Source organism: Nuphar pumila, chromosome 8, assembly GCF_984573655.1.
Source record: "Nuphar pumila chromosome 8, dmNupPumi1.hap1.1, whole genome shotgun sequence".
NCBI lineage: Eukaryota > Viridiplantae > Streptophyta > Magnoliopsida > Nymphaeales > Nymphaeaceae > Nuphar > Nuphar pumila.
In genome coordinates this window covers 75923259-75943860 of record NC_143256.1, presented here as the reverse complement: position 1 = coordinate 75943860, position 20602 = coordinate 75923259, and the positions used below count along the sequence as shown (strand labels likewise).

General features: G+C 35.1%; 1 pseudogene across 1 annotated transcript in view; it reads right to left on the bottom strand.

The window, feature by feature from the left end:
* The window catches only part of LOC149829981 (ras-related protein RABD1 pseudogene), a 73038-nt pseudogene extending 54487 nt beyond the window's left edge, over positions 1-18551 (bottom strand). The window contains exons 1-2 of the transcript XR_016433540.1: positions 18459-18551; positions 1815-2972 (exon numbers count right to left, since the gene is read on the bottom strand). The product of XR_016433540.1 is annotated as a ras-related protein RABD1 pseudogene (transcript). The remainder of the gene's footprint in view (positions 1-1814; positions 2973-18458) is intronic.
* Between the last annotated feature and the right edge of the window lie 2051 nt (positions 18552-20602).

Here is a 20602-nt window from a genome sequence, read left to right as displayed (position 1 = left end):
AATAATTTGAAAATATGATGTAATTTTATCCTAAATGATGAATGAATTTAAAAGAATTTGAAATTGGATTTTTGAAAAGCATATTTCATTCTTTAAATGAATTGAAATAAGATTTGAGAATATAATACATCCCTGACTATGGTCATAAAATGTATTATATAATAATCATATTTAAATTCAAGTGAAGAATAAAACACATTTTTGGTGCCTTTATAGAGTTTAAAATAAAATTAACTCTCAATATATCCTGACTATGGCCATTGATATATATCTTGAGTTAATTTTAAGTTAAACTCTGATAAAGGAAGAAAATATTTGAAAAATATGATGATTTTGAAAAGGATCTAGTGTGGATCCAGTGTTATTCCATAAAAGATGAAAATCCTAAGTTTTGTTCACATCCTGACTATGGTCATTGATGCAAATCATCAACTTAGGATTTAATCACCTCCTATTAGAATGGTGCACGTGTCATTCGTGTTTCACCATTTGTAGATTTTTGAAATATAAAGGCAAAATGATATAAAACAAGCAATTTATGATGTTCACATGCTCATACAATCTATTCTAATGCTGAAAATGTAATGAATTCTTATTAATGTCTAATTTATTACAACTCAAATGAGGTTGAAATTCAAATTCCTAAGCTAAGAAGGAAAATATTCTTTTCTAGCTAATCTCTTCAAAGTTCAAGTTAGTCCAAGACAAAGGATGAAAACAGAAAGGAATATCATTTCTGAAGTCTAAGAGATCAATGATGGAGTGCTCAATGCATTATGCTCTAAGCTAATAAAATTTCAATGCCTTATGGGTAAGGAGTCATATACATTGGAATGCATTAAATGAGGGGATGAATGTCTAAAATGCATATATGATATGTTATGGAAAATGCAAATATAAAGATAATATATGTATGATATGATGGTGAGGATGAATGTAAACATAGGTATATTTTAAAGGTTCTATTCAGCATGCCGATTTCAGCAACATGGGACAAGAACATATTGACTTCAGGTAATGCAGCAATATATCGAATTTCAACAAGATAAGATCAATAGCATAACAGTATGTTTATTTTCAGTAAGGTGAAACAATGAACATTAAAGCAACACAGTGATTTCAGCAAGATGAAGTTAGTAGCACAGCGACATCACTTACCTCGTTGATCCATTGTCATAGTTTGGTTTTGGAAGAAGGGCTACCGTGATGGCTGGTGACATGCTGAAGGTCAGAGTGTGCAGGTGGACAGCAGGGGGAAAGGTAGCGGGAATAATGTGTTGTGCTGGGGAGTTGGTGCAGCAATGGGAGTGGTTTGTGAAGTGTTGGAGTGCACATGTAGTTGCAGAAAGGTGGGTGGAACTGTGAAACAGTGTGTGTATGCAGGGATTGACATTTTACAACAGGTGGATTGTAGGTGACAATAGTGCAGGGTAGAAGGATAGTGAAAAAAGTGTATAGGGTTGGTATGTGTACTGGTGATGTAGCTACTGCAAATGAGACTGTAGCAGTGGAAGAAAGAGACTGTGGGTGGAGATAACGATGGAGTGGCTGAAGGGGTGAGTAGTTGGAGGGTGAGTGGATGTAAGGTGTGTGGTTGCTGATGTAGATACAGCGGAATAATATAAATTGCAGGAAGATGCATACAGATGAATGATGATGCTAGGGTTGGGAATGCTTGTGGAGGTGTTGTAGGAAGGTACCAGATGATGATGTGTTATAAAAGGAAATGCTGGTGCAAGGGTTTGAAGAGCATGACATTCTGAAAGCTCAGGATCACCATATATGATTAGCAAGTTGGGGGGGACAGGATTTACCTGTGATGCCAGAATTCTGGTTGCAGCTGGACCAAACAAGGCTAACTTGACTATGTCTGGGATTAATTCTCTCCCACCTTATGCCATTGTTACAAGCTTCAAAGCATTATAGACCCTCTAGATGACCTAGGAAGCCTATCTGATCTTGATCTGCATGTATCCATATCTCTGGACAACCTCTAGCTGAGAACAAAAGTTTTCGAGTTTGCTTACCAGTGATTTTCCCATCATGGCTTGTATCTTCCTTATCGAAGATGGATTTATACTTCTGAATGTTCGGCTGGGTTATTCTCGGCTAAGGAGGCTGCACCTGGCTGCGGGAGCAGCAAATCCGATCTGAATTTGTAGTTCCAAGTAATACCGGAGTAGCTCTTTGTGGATCAAACTGCCACTGCTTGATCAATGATGAAGCTCATTGGAGCTGGTTACCAGTGAATGGTTTGATCAAAAGAGCTTTGAATTGTGTCAAGGCCAGGTTTTACTGAAGATTGGGACCCAGAAGTTGCACTTCCAGAAACAATGCCTTTAGAATCTTTAGTGGCAACTGCAACAACTGCTCCGCTGTTGTTGAATTGGTCGCCCTTTTATCTGAACTAAACTTGGCGCCTTGTTTGAACTGGTCTGGTTTCCCTTCCTCTTCTTAATTTCTCCAGCCATTGTTAAGAAAGCATGTTCAACGTTGATGGAGTCTTTGGCACTTGCTTCAAGAAAAGAGATTCCAATCTCATCTGCAAATGCCTTTCCAGTTTCAGTAGCTATAACTTTGTTCTCGACCAAATCGCATTTGTTTCCAACAAGAAGCTTGCATACGGTATCACTTTCATATCTATCAATCTCATTATGCCACTGTTTGACATTATTAAAGCTCTCTTGCTCTGTAATATCCTAAACAATAATGATTCCATGAGCCCCTCTATAGTAACTGCTGGTTATGGTTCTAAATCGTTCCTGTCCTGCAGTATCCCAAATCTGAAGCTTGATCGTTTTCCCATCCAATTCAATGGTTCTGATTTTAAAATTGACGCTGATAGTGCTGATATAGCTATCCACATAGGAATCATCAGCGAATCTGAGAAGAAGGCAAGATTTCTGGATCAAGTGGTGATGCTTGTTGATCCTGGTAGGGTGCCTCCATTCAGATTTCTCACAGCACCACCCCTTAAAAACTCGCGTGATATAAATTTCTGACAACCATCGTTACCAGACCTTGAATCCTCAAAAAGCATATACGAATTGAAATACTGATATTACCAAACATGTGGATGAAAAGCTAACAAAAGGATCATAGTGGCATCAATGCATTGTTTAGGGCCAAATTCCTGCACCATTCGAGTTTATCCTGCATATCACCAGCAAGTATTTCTATGGTATATTATAAAGTAGCGGTGTACTTAAGAACAAGATCGAGGTTACAGAAACCCAATATATTGAGTAACAGATATTTTGGGAAAATATAAAGGCCGACAACTTGAGACCTGCTTCAGAACCAGATTGAGATTACAGAAGCTTAATATATTGAATAATAGCTATTTAAAAAAAAAATGTGAAAGGCCCACAATTTGAGGCATGATTCATTCATCCCTCCTATCAAGTTGTCCAAATATTACAAAACCACTATCCAAATCCGAACACAGCTTTCTCGCTTGCTAATAACTATTTCATCTGACTGACGAGATGTTGTAAACCATTTCAAACCGCAAGATGAAAACATCATGAACAGGAAGTTGGATTGCAAAACAGAACTACTCATATACAGGGAATAATAAATAACAGAAGAAATGAAGCCAGACATAAAATAAGATGCCAAAAATGGCAACATAACTGATTATAAAACAGGGAAAATCTTATATCCACTAGAAATTGATGTTAACGTGTCAGTCGAGATCGACCGACGATCAAGACTGAAACAAGAATTAAAAGAAGAGATCTAGAAAATATTACACGATTATTAAAGAGAAACAAAACACTAGATGAAACGTAATGAAAACAACAAAACTCAGAAGAAGAAAAACGAAAGAGAGAAAGAAAAAAAACAAACAAAAAAATTTGTTAAAATAGATGTATTCCTGATAATATCGCACGTCTGTGGGTTGATATTGCTTATAAGCAAATCAATACCACACAGGGGTGCCTTAAGGGGCGATAAACATGAGATAAGAAAAAAAAATGATGGAGAGTCGTCGGATCTAATATATAAACAGGGATTTAAAGCAAAAAAAAATCAGAAATAACTTATAAAGAGGAGATGAAAACAGGAAATCAATAATATCGACAGAAAATTAAAATCAAAAGATATTGAAAGGAAGATTGTATATAGAAAATCAAAGGAAAGGAGAATCATATGTAGGAATACGCAGATTCTATCAATATTGCAATGCATAGGTTGATATTGCTAGAGGCAAATCGACTCCTACGGATGTTGCGTGGTTTTGCAGGATTGAAGTGAGAGATGTAGCCTTCCCTTTATTATGCTGTGGAGGTCGTTCCACTGTTGTCCGCAAAAATTCTTGGTTTTGTAGAAATTCTGAAGGAAATTCCTCATTTTTCTATCGTGAAGAACTTCTCTCTATTGAAGAAGAAGGCGAAGAGGGGGTTGAGAGGATGAAGGCAGAAAGGAATGTTGAGATGGAAGAAGTTGTGGTGGGGTGAAAAGTGGTGTTGAAGGCTTCCTCGGTGTGCCCCTTTTAAAGAGGAAGAGGAAGAATCTGGAAGGGAGGGAGTCTGTTAGAGATGAACGAGAGAGGTAGAAGAGGGAGGCGTGATCGGTTGAGATCGGGAGAGCTCGAGGGGGAGAGAGAGAGAGAGGCCTCTGCGACTTCTCTCGTAACGGAAGGCCGTTAGGCCCATTTCGAAGGAAGTCCCTCACGTTTTTCTGAATTTTCAGAAAAAGGTTTTTTAGAAAAGGGGTTTTTCAAAAAGGGTTTTAGCTAAAAGGGGTTTCAGAAAAGGCGAGCAAACTAATTTTCCAATTTTTTTTGAAGGAAAAACCCGAAAATGTAAGGAAAATGTGAGGATTTTAACAAGCGGAACCCAATTGAGGTTTTTGAAATATTTTTACAAAATTTTTGTTTTAAGACTTTAAGATTTTTCTAAAATGAGTTTTTTTGGAAAATACTGGGTTAAATTGGGAATCGTGTTTCAGAAATGAATGTGGGTCTGAGAATTTTGATAAAACATTAAAATTGAGATCTCAAATTAAGATCGGACCCTGAAGTGAGAAAAACCTCTGAGAAAATATGGAGAAATTGTTTTTTTTTTGTTTTTTTGAAGAATAGGAGACCCGAGATCAGAATTGGATCCGGATATCCGATTTGGATCCAAGATTAGGTCAGATAGGGAAATTGAATCTGGATTCCAGCGAATTCGAGAAATAAATAGAAATTTTGATTAAAAATTGACCTGATTATTCAGAAGATCAAAAAGAATTTTTTGGATTTTTTGGGAAAATTTGGGGTGTTCACAGTAACTAAAATATCAAGCATAATAAATACTTGAGCTCAGCTAAAGCATGTATCCACAAGGGTTTAAGCAAGAGAAATAATAAAATAGTTGAATAGTCTTACTTTACGGTTATCTAGTTATATTTATTGTAATATTTATGCTGTGAGATTGCATTTGATGATGTTGATATTCAATTATGACATGTGATTTCATGTCCCCTTAACTTAACTATTTTAGTTATTCAATTGGATGCTTAATGATTATTAAATTGGGCAATATATATATATATATATATATATATATGATTGTTGATCACATGCATTTGTATGCTTAATGTTGTGTATGCATGCATTATTGATGTGTTTCCTACTAAGACTTGTTGAAGTCTAACCCTTACTTTTTATAACAAACTGATACATAATAATTGAACTGGAGCAGTTGTGTAGTGCTATGGTGGTGTCATGAAAACCAACTATTGATCTTTGTAACACTTTTGATAGAATACTTGTTTATTTTATTTAATTTAGACTCATAAATAATTGATTTATGAAATGAGTGGTTCAGAATTGTTTATGGTTTGGTAGAGGTGTTTTCACATACCTGTAACTCGTCAAGAATGTTTAAGCGATTTCAAAATAATTTTTTGTTGTGGTTTCAAATTTATTTAATAAAAAAGGTTTTATCAATTGGATACTTTTTCTCATATTCGGTCTTTGGATGTTGTTAAATGTTGGTACTTGCGCAGGCTGACTCCTTAAAGCTTATTTCGGTTAAGGCAATGCCATAGTTGAGACCTCATATTTTTAAAAAAAAATCATACATATTTTCTGGTTAAAATTTTGGGGCGTTACAATATTTTCATCAGTATGTTGTGACCGCATACGTATGCTTCACAACACACATGTCTATATGTATGCCTTAATTGCATACATGCACAATGAATACTTTTATTTATCATTTCGTATGCCATAATTACACACACATATCATCGATCATCACGTTGTATGCTATAATTGCATATGTACACACAAATATATTTATATATATAACCATTGCATATGTATGACTCACATCAACATATATTTGTATATATGCCACAATTGTATATGGACATTTCACAACAAATAAATATTTATATGTATTCATAATTACATACATATTCATCTTAACACTCATTTATACATATGTCAAACTTGTATACACACGTATTATGTCAACATTCATCCGCATACCACAATGACATACACACTCAAACATATCAAACATTCTTAAGTATGTTTCAATTGCATACGCATGTACAGTGTATTGACAATCAGTTATATGCAAACCACCTTAATTGTAATTCTTTGTACATATGCCACAATTGTATATGTATGTCATATTATATAAGTCTATGTGTATGCCTTAATTACATATATGCATAATTATACACACGTACGTATGTTGTCCTCACACACACACACACACACACACACAAGAATATACACTTTTAAAAATCTTACCTACAACACGCAATTTTATATATAATTTATTCATTTTAATGTTTAAAATCCATCTTGCAAAACACAACACTTCTAATGTTTTGGATTACCCGATTCTCCAATTATTATCCCTCATCCGCAAAAAACCCAACTCTGATTAGTTAAATAAAATAATTACATATTATGAGACCCAAGATGCTTCTTTTGAGGTTTGCATAGCTCATCAGAAGTTAGGGCATAACTTGCCCTATTTTTGCATGATTATCCTAAAAATGCAGTAAGGAACCGAGGAACCATACCTCTATAGTTGCATCCATTTTGAGGAGTTTTCAAACTCGACATGAACTTCAATGGTGTATTGGCCACATGAGCGGTCAAAGACAACTACGAGGCAATTGTGATGCAGGTTACAAGGTGACACACATGTAGATGGGAGTTGTGTGATTCCTAAGGCATTATGCATGGATCTCGAGATAGTGCATGAATTTTGATACAATTATGACTGTGGCAATGATCTAATGCCAATGTTAGTGGGGCCGACCAAGCCCAAAAATAGCGACAGTGGCATGCTCGGACCACCCCTTTCTTTTTTTTTTCTTCTTCTTCTTTTCTTTTCTTCTTCCTTTTCGCTCTTCTTCTTCTTTCTTTTCTTTCCAACTCCTTATAAAAAAATAAGGTATTTGCAATTAATAAATGATCCAGGATTCCAGTGAGTCCCCTAAAAATATGATATTTTAAATTTGCCACAACATTTACCACAATAAATGCTTTATTTATTGTGCCTCTTTATAACATCCCTAAAAAATTCAACCTTTTTAAAACTTTCCCAAAACCCAAAATTTTGAGAAAATTTAAAAACTTTTATTTATACAAAGTTTTACATGACTCATGAGAGTAATGTGTCAATGAATTCATCTATGAGCATATTTCACCTTAGCGCAAGTGTGAGCATATATTAGTCTTCTAGTATCAGATAGAGGACATAATCAACCTTATACACAATTCGATTGAGGTCGTTTGTAATGTCCCTAAAAATCTAACCTTTTTAAAACTTTTCTAAACCCAAAATTTTGAGAAAAAATTGAAACTTTTTATTTATTATAAAAAATTACATGATTCTCGAAAGTAATATAACAATAAGTTCGTCTATGGCAACATTCCAACAGGTTCAAATACTAGACGGCCTACCTGAGTACAAGTGCGAGTGTATATTAACCTCCCAATATCGGATCCAGTACGAAATCATCCATAAACACAACTCGATTGAGGTTATTTCTTAAAAGATTCTCACACATGAAAAAACACAGAAGATGAAATTTATTAAGGTTTACGACAATTGAGGAGTTACGTAAAGATTTAAAGTTTCCAAACCATAAGCACAACCATTTCGGAAATGAAAGGACAGAATTCATAATTCTTCTCATTCCAAAATATTACCATTCTTAAAATATAAAGATCCAGACAAAAAGTTAAATTGTTACAAGTTTATAACTATCAAAATTTGTCGGGGTCCTTTAGGAATCGTAATATATAAGAGTGGAGTTTTCAGTCATGCAACAACCCGCACTTCGCTTCAGTCCACCATGAGGTTATCTGTAATATTGTAAGGCATCAACCACTTGCCCGTAGGAAACCCAAAACTAAACTTGGAGAATACAAATCAAGTTGTAATAGTACAATCAAAGTGTGATTCCCATCATTTTAAAATGAGAGTCAAGGGAATCCACAACAACACATGCATTTAACATTTAACCACAGTTATCATTATCCATTGCATATCATTAATAATTGTGTAAATTATAAAAATGAAACTCAAACTCACATTGATTCTCATTTATGATATTAAACATCACATTCATTCATAACCATGACAGGTGTTCGCATAAATGAACGAGAATTTACAATTCATAGCATGCTTCAAAGTGAAGTAAAATACAACAGTTAATAAAAAATAAACTTTCACTTTCTTTATCTTCAAAAGAACATACTCATGTCTAACTCATGACTATGATATGCATTATCTAAATTATTAATTTCAATGTTCATTCTCGAAACATTTATGCACCTTTGCATTTAGATATAAATATATGAAACAGACCATAATTTGACATTTTTCGTGTATCTCACACACGCAAGCACCACACATGCAAAAACCAAAATCGTGGCTTGTATCAACATGTCAATCACATGACCAAAATAAACATTTTTTTTTCATTCACATGTAACAATTCATATGCAATAATCAAGCAAATTTTAGTAGTCTCTACATGCTGACATCTATATGTTTATGCATATGATAGCAATAATTCTAAGAAATCTAATTCATTGTTTATCTTGTTTATTCAGATACATCTTATACAAAATAGGGTATAGACATCCAGAAACAATCATAAGAGTATTTGTTATTCTATGTATTTTATTTGCCCTCCTATGATTTAACTAGTTTTTTTTTTAGTATTTCAACCCTGCAATGCAATGGTTGGGAGAACGGACCCATTATCCCAGATCATGGCCTACTCCAAACCAAAATCATCAGCAAAAAATTGGGCATTTATACCTAAATCAGCAAAGTTGTGGTAATACCACCTAGGACTCATTGGTAGACCTATTCCCTAACATTCATGGGATGGGGACAAGAGGTGTCTTTAGCCCTCAAAAACTCAATATGTGCTACGAGACTTGTATTGTCCTTCCCTCTCTCGTAAGGATGAGAGATCAAGATGGACTCAACCATCTCAAAGAGCCCAACTTCACTGGTGCCTCAAGTGGACCCATGGTCCAGGGTTATCTTTCTTATTAAGTCATAGGTCATAGCCAAGTATCATTATCTCACAGGATAACACTCTCATACCCTCATGATGATATCAACAGTTCATGCCCTCTCGCATGACTAAAATAGTCCATGCCATATGCATGACTTAATCTCACATGCCCTCATGCATGTACATGATATAAGCATATTTGATGTCATGCATGATCCTATCATGTCATGATTTATTCTACACATGTTCTTATGCATAATTCATTTCTAACATGCTTTCATGTATGATTCAAATTCAACACGCTTTAAGCATGATCCTCTCATATGTGTTACTATACATGAACATGTCATAGATTATTCAATTTTTCATGCATAATATATGTCACATCATAATTAACATACAAATATAATATGCACTAACACACATTCGTATTCACGTGCATGATACATTCATTCCAAGATGTATACTCATGATACATGCTTCGTATACATGATATACTTTACTTAATAATTCACAGAAGCATTCAATATGATCATGTTAAATACATTAATTTATGTAACATACGTTTCACATAATGCATGCTCAAACATATACCTACAGCAAACACACTTCATATTCCACTAGCTATAATCATGACATGCATGATCTCCGAACTACAAAAATACGATCACTTTTATCCCCATACATTCAAATCATGCTCAGCATGATCTTTGAACAACAATCACAATAGTCCTAGATATCCACAACTAAGTGAGTGTGTGAGCATGAAAGTGTAGCATATCATGAAATAAATATAGGGTGCGGTGCATTTGTACCACCTACTTACCATGAGTACTTACCCGATTTGCATTTTTTTTGCATTGCATTCATTGTGCATGGCATTTTTAACTGCAAGCGATACTTAACAATATGTATCATTTATCTTTTCTTTTTTTTGTACTTGCAAATCCATTATTATAATTTAATATACATGTAACTCTAAGCATTTATGTGATTATACTAAATGGATACTTACATCTAAGTATCTTTCCTTTTGCGAACATAAACCATGCACATGCACGTGGAAAGATGTCATTAGCGATGTCTGTGTTAACATAGTTAACTACGCACTATCGCACACTCTCAAGTGCATATTTATGATGCAAACTATGAAGTTATAAGTCTATCTATACATGTATCAAGACATACTGGTGTAGCGACAACGGAAGCTTTGATACCAAATGGTGTCAAAGCTTCCACTGCCGCTACACCATTTTTGTATAAGAGTGAGAGTTGTCGAATTTCTTAATCTGGCACGATTTCGTTGTTGTTAGTGGTCGTTTAAAATTATTTTTTTTACGAACTATTCGTCATGGCTGGGCGAATGGGAAGTCAAAGTTGAAATGAATACAAAATAGAAAATGAGAATCAAGATCTTAGGTATGAGAATTGCAACTTGCAAAATCAAGTCGTGGAGTTGAACCTAAAGATTTGTGATGCCTTGATAGAAAGGGAGTGTTGATCCAAGCATGGTATGCATGGATCTTGAGGAACATATAGGCGGTATGACTCAAATCTTGGGTCTAATCCGCATCGATTTTCATATTCGGGTAGAAAGATGGATCCGCCCAAGAGATCTAATTGGGAGTTTCAAGCTCCAAAGCCAAAGGCAAGTTATGTGAATCCTTTGTATAAAGGGCCGAGGCAGAACACTCATGCACTCTTCTCATCTTTCAGTACCCAACCCAACCCCACCTTATTTAGATCTGCAAATTCTAGGTATAGGATTGAGGATACATCATATGTGAGTTGCAAGGTTAAAGAAAATCCCATCTCATATGACTTAGAACCTTAGACAATCAAAGAGGTCATAGGGGAGAGTAAAGAGTTAGAATGTGTTTCAGATTACGAGAAAGAGTCTCAGTGGGAAGAAATTAATCACCCTCTTGTTATCTTCACAAAGGATCCTCCAGAGGAGCCTTTTCATGAATCTTTTGGTGACCCCATATTGGATGAGAGTGATGAGGAGAATGAAAAGGAACCCTTACCTAAAATTGAGGATGTTTCTATGTGTGAAATCCTGAATGAGCCTATCTTAGAAAAGATGCTTGAAGAAAGGGTTCAAATTCCTTCATTTTATGTGATAAAATCTATAGAAGACCAGTCTTTTGTCAGTCTTGATGACCCTGTTATTGAAAAATTCTTTGAGCGTAAAGAAGAATCTCTCTTTTCTTAAGATGTGACCGACAATATTGTCAGCAATTACCTTTCAAGTCTCATTAGTAAACCCTTCTGCAAGGACAATGTCAAAATGGAAACGTCTTATCAAAGTTTTAAAGAGACTATTGGCATGTGTATCAATGAGCACTTAGACACTAAAAATTCTCTTAGTGAGTCTTTAGAAAATTTAAAGACTGAGGTTAGTCTTGAATATGAGTCACACACATTAGGTCTGGCAAGCATGAAAGCTCCATTTTTTTTTGTGATCATCAAGAATTTGCTGATAATCTTGATTATGCCTCATTGATTAAATCTAATAGTAAGTTTGCTCTATTGTTATATTGTGTTGCTTGTGAATTGTCTTGTAATTGCCAACATTTCTATGCCAAATTTGATATATTGAATAGCATGATACATAGACAATTGTTATTTGTTGTTGATCTACATTTTATTACAATCAGTAGAGCTTTAATGCAAAGTAAAGTTGTTAAATATAATGTCTTAGATGCTTTTGTGCTTCAATCACATTTTTCTGAATTGAAATTTGCAAGGAATATTAATTTGCATGAAGCAAATATTAATGTATTGATTATTGATAGAGCTTTACAATAGTTGCCAAGCATGCATAATTACTCTCTTATATATCTAATGATTTTATTGTATAATTCAATTTTTACTCCTTGGGGCAGATACTGTGTTGATTTTATTTTGAATTTTTGTAGGGATTATAGAGTTTTGCATGACAAAGATAAGGCTCCAAGGATGAAGCCTTTCGACCTAGGGGGGAATGATGCAGAGCATCCTAAATATTCAAACATTGAAGACAAGTTGGATTCAAATCCAACTCACCAGACCCGATCCAAGATGCGACTCATTGCAGATCCAATCGTGCAAGACTATCTGAGTCCAATTGGATCTCCGCAAAACTATAAAATTCATTTGCTTATAATGTTTTAAGTTCTGAGATATTTTGCTTTTGGCCTTCTTAGAAATTGTATTTTGATGTTTGATTTCATTTTGCATGTTTGGAACCATACTAGAACTTTCCTATATTTTTTTTCTTTTATTTTTTTTCTTTTATTTTTTTTCCTTTTTTTTAGGTGTCGGATTTTATGAATTTGGATAGTTCTTGTGCCTTGTAGGATCTTTTTATGGTACTAGAGGGTGTACGGGGATTAAGGGTAGTTTTTATTTTTATTTGCATTTTATTTTAATGCATTGTCATATGAGGGTCCAGTTCATAGCATGTTTGGTCGACGTATGAGTCGATTCACAATCTGAGATCCAAATGGATCTCCACGCGCGGAAGCTAAGTAGGTGAGTCTGAATAGGACTCAAACAAGTTGTGATTCGAGGCATGAGTACTCTGTTTCGATAGAGATGGCCAACAGAGGAAAGTTGCATGGCGTGCATGCCTTTCCAATGGATTCAAAAATGCCAGATTCAGATCTATATAGGCAGAGATGTGACAGGTTCTATGAGGTGGATGGATAGGATACCTAGAACAGGCAGGTGGCCAATCTGGCTACTTAGAGAGAGATTTTGATCCCTCTTCCAATGGAGTTTGGGAAAACTTTAAACATGTAAGTTATGCCAAATCTTATTATCCTTCCAAAGAATTCAAATTTGTAGTTTTTGGAGTAAGGTGTTGAAACTTAAGCCTAAATTACAATGTTGTATTTTATTTTCTATGCTAAACGATATGACGAACAGGGTCTCAAGGATGTAGTAAAGTAATCAACTTTTAGACATAGCAAATGATGGAATCAGAAAAAACTCAAAACATGAGAATTCTTAATCAGAATGTTATCTTTTTAGATCATGCTTCAGTTTAATAAATAAAGTAGGGATGACAAAGATACATTGCAAATACGATATGCTATCAGGAATATAATAGACAAACCAGATCTAAAATATCTTTCGATTAACAGAGATTGGCGGCTATTTTAGACTAACATCAGAATCAATTCAGGAAAAATCATATACATGAAAGTTGAAGCTCTAGGTGTTAGCTTTCCAACAATTTATAATTTGAAAATATTTATTTTGTAAACAAAAAAGTTATGATCAAAACATGGAACAATACCAGTGATGCGATGCACAGGACATAACGATGATCTTGTCTGATTGACAAAAACTTGCCAAGAATTTTAGCATCATAACAGCGACCAGTCAAGAAAAATAGTAAACAAAAAACTTGAAGATGAGGATCTTAGCTTTTCAGAAAGCTAAAGATCACTCAATTCGGACCAGTATCTAAAGAGATACAGTCAAAACACTCAGATTGTGTCAGATAGACCCGAGTGCAGAAATGACTTCCTTAGCATAAAAATTAGATTCAACAAACTAACCATGCAACAACAAAATGAGTTTCTTGAACAACAAGATTCACTTAAACAAGATCATTAACACTTTAAAAATATTCTCACAATCTCGAACAAGGAATCTAATAGTCAACGACAACAAATTCGCAAAGAACATAAACAAGGATAATGTAGCTCAGAAGATGTTATCTTGTTCCAGCCAACAAGATTAAAGAACTCTCCAGCCACTTCCACAATGCTAAACAACACCACACAAGTGTTGTCCTCATTACTGAACCACAAGCACACGCACCACGTCTTCCTCTCACCAAGAACTTCTTTTGTCTCCAATTTTTTTTTTCACCAAGAACTTTTTTTGTCTCCAAAAATCGAGCATGCATCCCTAACTCTGCAGAACTGTGATACTACCACCTGGGACTCATTGGTAGACATGCCCCCTAATTTTCATGGGACGGGAACAAGAAGCACCTTCATTCCTCAAAAACTAAATATGTCCCATGAGGCTTGTACCGCCCTTTCCACTCTTTAGAGGACAAAAGATCGGGATGGACCCAGCCATCTCAGAGATCCCGACTTCACCGACGCATCAAGTGGACCCATGGTACAGGGTTATCTTTATTATTAAGTCATAAGTCATAACCAAGTATCATTATCTCACAGGATAACCCTCTCAATCCCTCATGCATGATATCAACAGTTAATTCCATCTTGCATGACTAAAATAGTTTATGCCATATTCATGACTTAGTCTCACATGCCCTCATGCATGTACATGGCATAATCATATTTATTTTCATATATGATCGTATCATGTCATGATTTATTCTACACATATTCTTATATATGATTCATTGCTAATATGCTTTCATGTATGATTCGAATTCAGCATGATTTAAGCATGATCCTTCCACGTGTATTACTATGCATGAACATGTCATAGATTATTCATTTTTTATGCATAATACATGTCACGTCATAATTAACACACAAATATAATATGCACTAACACGCATTCGTATTCACGGACGCGCATAATACATTCATTCTAAGATGTGCACTCATGATACATGATTTATATACATGATATGCTTCACTTATTAATTCACACAAGCATTCAATATGATGATGTCAAATACATCAATTTATGCAACATACGTTTCACACAATGCATACTCAAACATGTACCTACAGCAAACACACTCCATATTCCACTAACTACAATCATATTGTGCATGATTTATAAACTATAAAAATAAGATCACTTCTATCCTCATATATTCAAATCATGCTCAGCATGATCTCTAAACAACAATCACAACAGTCCTAGATATCCACAGCTAAGTGAGTGTGTGAGCATGAAAGTGTAGCATATCATGAAATAAATATAGGGTGTGGTGCATTTGTACCACCTACTTACCACGGGTATTTACCCGATTTGCATTCTTTTGTATTACATTCATTGTGCATGTCATTTGTAGCCGCAAGCGATACTTAGCAATAAGTATTATTTATCTTCTTTTTTTTTTGTACTTGCAAATCCATTATCATAATGCAATATATATATAACTCTAAGCATTTATGTGATTATACTAAATGGATACTTACATCTAAGTATCTTCCCTTTTGCGATCATAAACCATGCAAGTGCACGTGGAAAGATGCCACTAGCGATGTACGTGTTAATATAGTTAACTATGCACTATCGTGCACTCTCAAGTGCATATTTATGATGCAAACTACGAAGTTAAAAGTGTATCTATACATGTCTCAAGACATACTCAACTTCGGTATTATACAACAAGCTTAACAATGTTAATACACTATACTAATCATGCTAATGACAAGATAAGTGAACTTACTAATTTAATTGATGCCAAACCATCTAATTAGGCAATTTTCACTTAAGTTGCGAAATGTACACTACGCTAAGATTCTTACTTAACATTGTACTTGAATTACATGAGATTAATTCCAAACAACAAGAATTTACATTCTGAAAATTTACTTTAGGAATAGTACATCTGCGATGCGAGGAAAAATATAGCGAAACTCGAAAACCCAAAAGTCCTACGAAAATTGCAACCTCTTTACCGTGTAGGCAAAACACCAAACACTTGGTGTGCGACATGCAACACCAAACGAAAAACACTAGAATGGGTCAGCTAGCCATCCTATCATAGTGAGAGAGAGCTAGTGTTGCACAAACAACGATAAATTTTATCAAAATATGCTTTCGCACACGAGCGATAAAAATCAAAAGATAAATCAGTAACCCGGTTGACAAAAACCGCGAAGCAACAAACTAAAGTCCAAAACAAGATTGGACAGCTATGTGGAGAATCTTCACTGGTTGTACGATGTCTAATGCATCACCTCAGTGATGGCATGAAAATCGAGGCAATGATAAGAAAATAGAAACCGACTAGAATTACATGTAAACAATGAATAATCAGTGATTGAAATTGAAAAATGATGCACATATGTACCTCAGCCCAATATTAAGCAGGAAAAAATGATCCCGATCTGTTGGGCATGGATCCCTATACAGAAAAAAAAAACACGAAACATGAAAAAAAAAAGAATAGAAATTAAGGGAAAAGAAGACTGCAAAATCTTTAGCAAAATTGGAGTGGATCTTCTATGCACGACACATCCTTGTATGCACTATCCAACAAACGAAGAAGGGGAGCAAGGCCTAAACTTATAAGTCTCAAAACATTCCCAGAATCACAACAAACGAAAAATGGAAAATTATATTCTCGTGATGAAATTGTTGACCAAAGGCCACTATTTCAAGTGGAAATGACCGAAACATATTGCAATCACATTTACAAAGTCCAAGAACCAGTAACAAAGAGTGAAATAAGTCAACCTGAAATGTCTGTTATGAATAGAAAGTGGATCGAACGATTCCTATAAATGAGAGGCGATCATTACCTGAAGATCGACAAGGATGTAGGCTACAACAAGAGCTCTAGAATGCAAAGGCCGATCGTCTGGAGCCAAAGGCAATGCCAGTAGCGGAGGGGTGGAGCACTTAAGGGAGGGTGTCCATCAACGACTGCAAAGAAGGGTATCCAGATGAACTCGGTGGAGGGTGTTTGTGTGAATGAAAGCACATAGGAGAGAGAGGGTGATCTGTAAAACAAAAAGAAAAGGGTGTTGGTTGGGTTGAGAAAAGAAAAGGAAAAAAAGGAGGGTTGCAAGGGAGGAGGAGAAGAGTGAGAGAGATTTCGGCAGCGGAGAAGAGGGAGTTCAGTGTTTCTGTGATGGTGAAAACAAAAAAGGGGAATACAACAAACAAAAAAAAGGAAAAAAGTGGGAATACCCTTTCAGCGTCGTGATGAAAACCAGAATTTTGGTAGGGATTTTGGCGAAGGATGGTGCTCGGCTGGATCGGCCTAGGTGACAATAGCTCATTGCTTGGCCTTCGGTGATTGGTGCTGAAGTGAGAGAATGGCAATTGGCCTTCGGTCGGTGCTCAAAATGCAGGAGAAAAGGAGGAAGTGAAGGGGGAGAAGAAGGAGAAGATTGGGGAGGTGTGTCAGTTGGGGTTTGGAGAAAAGAAAAGGGGGAATGAGGTTTGCGTAAACAAAATGGGAAAAGGGGGAAAGAAAGGTCGGGTGCCCTAGTGGGCCCCACCCATGAAAAAACTTACCTCAACTCAAACCGGGTCCAATTTGGATCTGGATTGAATCCAAACCGACCCCGACACTAAAACAAAGCACGAAAAAAACAAAAAGGAAAAAAAAGAAAAAATTAATAAAATAAAATAAAATGCATACATATTTTGTCCAAACTAAGTCAACTCTAAAGATCAAATTTATTCACAATATTGCCTACAAATAAATCTTATAATTAGTTAGAATTTTATTTATTATTTAAAACCTTTAAAACTCTATGTTTGGATTAATCCATTTGCATTTTAAATCTTTAAAGTATATTTAAAACCTCTAATCCCTATTAAATTATTTATTTTGGTAATATTTAAAATTACCAATATATACCTCAAAATTAAATGGTAGATTAACTATTCTGTGACCGAAATACCCTTCTTTTGAATTTCTTCCAAACACTGCCAAAATGCATCTTGTTAAATTCGAAGACACCTCAGAAACGTAGATGAGTGTGTGACACACTCTCAAATAATTAATTTTTATGATCGTTTGAATATTTTAAAAATATTTTATCTACATAAATTCTTAAAATGACCATTTTACCCTTATTGGTCAGAAAGATATAATTAAGCGTATAATATACCCAAAATTTGACATGTAAAAGATAACAGCATATTTTTAAATCAAAGATAAGTCTAATTCTTTATTTATTTAATATTTTGAAAATTTACAAGTTTTATATTCTAGCCCTCTTAAAAGAAATTTTGTCGTCGAAATTTTTACTTGGATATAAATAACTGAGAGTACTTCTCTCGCATACCTGCTTCGGGTTCCCATGTGCACTCTTTATTAATGTGATGCTGCCAAAGAACCTTGACAAAAGGAATAGTCCTGGTTTGCAGAACCTATTCATTCCTGTCAATAATCTGAATTAGCCTCTCGACAATAGACAAATCCTTATGAACATCCACATCTTCGTATTGAATGACGTGAAAAAGGTTGTGAACATACTTCCTGAGCATGGATACATAAAATACATCATGAATCTACGAGTGCTGCAGTGGTAACTTCACGCAATAAAGTGCCTTGTCAATCCTTTCTAAGATTCTAAAATGACCAATATACCTTGGACTGAGTTTACCCTTCTTGCCAAAATGAAATACACCCTTGGTAGGAGAGATCTTGACGAACACAAGATCATCTACCTCAAAAGTAAGCTTCATACGACGAAGATCAACATAACTCTTCTAATGACTCTGTGTTGTACACAAACGATCACGAATAATCCATACTTGATCTGTATAATGTTGAACTGCCATAGGTGACTCAACACTGCGGTTGCCGACATCATCTCAATAAACAGACGATCTACATGGCCTCCCGTAGAGTGCCTCATATGGTGCCATGTCAATGCTTGCATGATAACTATTGTTATGTGCGAACTCTGTGAGAATCACGTGATTATTCCAATCACTTATCAAATCTAATGTGCATACTCGAAGCATATCCTCAAGGGTCTGAATGGTCCTCTTAGACAGACCATATGTCTAAGGGTGAAATGTTGTTTCTAACTTCAACTTCGTACCCAAAGCTTGTTGAAACTGGTCAAAAAATATGGAGTAAAGTATGTATCATGATCAGATATAATTGTTATAGGTACGCCATGCAAACGAACTACTTCCTTGATATAAAGATTTGCATGACTCTCCAGAGTCTGAGTCATACGAATAGGCAAGAAATGTGTTGACTTGGTCAATCTATCCACGATTACCCAAATTGCATTGTGTTGATGACGAGTCTTGGGTAGTCTAACAACAAAATTCATACTGATCTCCTATGCTCACTTACTTCTAAGCCTTTAGAGGGCAAACAACACGATGTCCTAGAGAAGGTCTAAACACATGATAAGCAATCTTGAGACAATCAAGTTATGATAGGACCATTATGCCCTCACAATAACGAATAATGGCATAGTGCTCATAGAGACAACCCATGCCAAGGATAACATCGATTTCATGTCACGCATAAGAAAATTGACAGGAAATTTTTTTTTGCCCACCGAACTCAACTGACAAATTTGGTAAATAATAAGCACAGATACAATATCGTCTACAGGATTGCTAACATCGTGTACATGCTTCAAGGATTTTACAGGCAACTGCAACTAACTAGCATAACAAACAAAAATAAAGGAATGTGTAGCTTCACTATTAAATAACATTAGTGTGGCTTGACTCGCAACCAGAATAGTGCCTTGGATCAAGTCACTGTCTTGCCCATGTCATCTGGATAGGCAAGCAACTGCACATAAAAAAAAATGAGTCATAACATATTTCTAGGTTTTTCAACAAACGTCACATGTTTTCACAATATATAGCATATCTCATGTGTCCATCATCAACATCTACATAACAAATATCATACATGCGAAGTCGGTCATGCTCGTGACTTGATGTCACTTTTACCCTTGTTCTGATACCAACCGTAACATTCCCAAAAAATCCAACCTTTTTAAAACTTTTTCAAACCCAAAATTTTGAGAAAAATATAATACTTTTTATTTTTTATAAAAATTTACATGATTCCCAAAAGTAATATGCTAACAAGTTTGTCTATAGCAACATTTCAACCATTCTAAATATTAGACGACCCACCTAAGCGCAAGCGCGAGTGTATATTAGCCTTCCAATATCATATCCAGTATGGAATCATCTATAAACATAACTCGATTAAGGTTATTACTTAAAAGATTTTCACACATGGAAAAATATAAAAGATGAAATTTATTAAGGTTTAAGACAATTGAGGAGTTACGTAAAGATTTAAAGTTTCCAAACCATAAACACAACTATTGCAGAAATAAAAGGACAGAATTCAGAATTCTTCTCATTCCAAAATATTACCATTCTTAAAATATAAAGATCCAGACAAAAAGTTAAATTGTTACAAGTTTATAGCCATAAA